This window comes from Morone saxatilis, unplaced genomic scaffold (genome assembly GCF_004916995.1).
Source record: "Morone saxatilis isolate NCDOM2014 unplaced genomic scaffold, NCSU_SB_2.0 Contig22, whole genome shotgun sequence".
Lineage (NCBI taxonomy): Eukaryota > Metazoa > Chordata > Actinopteri > Moronidae > Morone > Morone saxatilis.
This window is the reverse complement of record NW_023339785.1, coordinates 410,627-413,578: the sequence shown is the minus strand read 5'-3', so window position 1 is coordinate 413,578 and position 2,952 is coordinate 410,627.

Below are 2,952 nucleotides of genomic sequence, written 5' to 3'. Positions count from 1 at the left end.
ATCAATCAGACCATATTTGTATAGCAGTTTTCATACAAGCAAAATGTAACACAATGCTAAAAACACGAACTGAGGAAACACTATCTCATCATGTTGCAGTGAGGAAACACTAGAGGCAGAATGAGACAAAGATCAAAACCAAGAATAAGAAAAGGATATACCAAATAAAACTGAGTCAGATGTACAAATACCATGAATATATCATCAGAATTCTACGTAGAACAGTAACAGTCAGCACAGCCGGGCAGGGAGGCTTCAGCACTGCCACACTGGCTGCTGTCCATGGTGCTGACCTGCAGATACGCGCTTGCTAACGTTGTGCTCTACAGTACAGCTGTTTAAAAGTTAACTTAGAGGAAATCTAAATCTTAGAGGAAAAATGACCAACAGCTTGTACCTATTAAAGCTTTAAGAATCAGCCAGCAGCACGGCTGCTAGTTGACGTGGATGAGAGCGGAAACCTGCTGAAACCAAATAAAACACAGGGAATTCATTTTAAGAACACATGAAAACTAGACATATCACTTTCTCTTAAGCCATTGAATTAAACTGATAGCCATCGCTATTCTTACATACTGAACAGGGAACTAAATAACTCCCCTAATGCACACACACACGTTTTCTGTCTTGCCGACGGCCCAGACCTACAGTCTGTATCTCTATTGAGATGCAGTAAACTGAATGTTACTTCAATCATAATCATAGATATCTAAACAATTGTAATCTTAAAAAAAAAACTAAAACTATTGAAGCAATATTTGGGACAATTTAAGAAAGCAAGCTCCATCATTTTTCTACAGTGGCCCAGAACATACAAACCAGAAACTCTAGATAAGGTCATTTTTCGCACATTTTGCAGGCCACCGTAGCAACTACACTGATAGATGCCACTAAATCCAAAAAAAGTCCAGAACAGAGGAAGCTATCATAGACTGTTAGCTAAGTTGCACTATCCAATTTTGTTTAGCTTTAGTCTTCCAGAGTATTATACTCTTGAAGAAACCGTATTAACTTATTTTTCCGAGAGCTCTTGTGGCTGACTTGTGCTAGCATGTGCCCGCACCACCTATTTCACAGTCCCCGTTTGGATGAACTTCACTGCGCAACTTTCTGCTGTGACCAGCACTTTTCTCAGTTATATCATACATATATCATGATGAGCCTGAGGTACCAAAAACGCAAAAGGAAATGAAGCTTAAAAACGGCATTAAAACAAAATCATAAAATAATTACGCATCATGCAATAACACAATAAAATGCAATTGTAGCTCTGACGTTTACACTTCAGGTCTAAGAAAATGTCCCAACTTCTCTGGCTTTTGCTCATTTTATTATCATTGTGAGGACACTACAAGAACATAGGTACACACACTCTCTCTCTCTCACACACACAGGCACAGCTGTCAAGTATAACATCAGAGCTCGAGGCAGAGAAATGTGGCATGTGTGCAGCAGCAGAAAAAAAGCAAATAAAGCAAATAGTGTTATCAGTAATTTAACAGCAGGCTGATATGGCCTTATTGATCTGTCCACTGGAATCTTTTATCTCCACAACACAATGTATCCACTCTGCTGTTTATGACCCCCCCACACCAACACCACCACCACACACACATAGTAAAACATAAGCCATGCATCTCGCAAGAGACACACTGACCACAACACACACACACAAGTATGAACACACTCGAAACAGCATTGTAACAAAACCAAGGTTGTTTCAGACCCAAGTTAGGTTTTTTTGCCACTAGAAGTCGCCAAAGTCAAAAATTTCAATTCACTTTCTGATACTTAAATACTTTTTTAATTTTTAACAATTTATATAAATATTTAGGTCTAATGTAGGAAAAATAATTAGCATATAACTTAATTTGACATTTGATCATTTTGAAAGTGCCTTAATCTGCTGCTTTTTTGCATTAGCCTGGGGCTGGCTATAACATTACTGTACGCAAATCAAACAAAATGATAAAAACACAGCACAGAGAAGGAAAAATCTCAGCTTTTTCAACTGCAGCAAGCGCACCACAGGTCATGTTGGCTATATGAGACTCACTTCAGCTTTTCTGTACAAGGACGGATGTTGTTTTAAGACACACCATGGTGGAGGACGCTCTGGATTTGCTTCGATGTAGCTGGTGGGAAGTAACCAGTAATGTAACTAATTACTTCTGTTATTAGTAAAGTCATGTAAGTGCCTTTTCAGTGAGTAATAAGTACACGTTTCAATGTCCATGAACATTGAGTCCCTGGAACACAAGCAGACACTTACGAGAGAGCTCCAGTAACAACACGTGACCCACAGTCAGTAAGGGATACTTTCAAGGCCGCAATGCCTCCACAGTTCCCCAACTAGCTCTGTCTGCTGCTCGTCATAATACCTGACACACACACACACACACACTCCTGTCTCCGCTCCATATTCTATCTGCTCTATTCGCCCATTCTATCCATCATAGAATTATACGACAAGCTCTGTAGTTAAAATGGCCAATAAATCCATGTTCATCAAGCACTGTGCAGCAATTACATCTCCTTTATGGCAGCCCCGTTGCCAGCGGCAGCCGCAAACCTTTTGTTAATTAAGATCATCCCATTAAGACACTAATTAACAATTAGCATAAACATAATTAGTGAATGCTGACATTTGGCGTGCTCCATTGTTAAAATAATTTCTAGAAATTGCCCTCAGAGAGGTTTTTGTCAGAGGGGGATAATGGCAGCACTTTGTCACACGCACACACACACACAAACACAGCAAGCTGGCTAGCTAATTGTCAGGGTGTGTGTGTGCGTGAAAGAGAGAGAGAGAGAGAGAGGGACATGGAAGATGGTGACAGGTAACCGATGCTAACCAGGCTAGCCTGCCTAATTAAAGAAAGTGAAGAAGAGGAGTTTTCTGTCAGTTATTCTTGTCTTTCTAACAGCTTTCCTTGTTCCTTGTCATCTTTT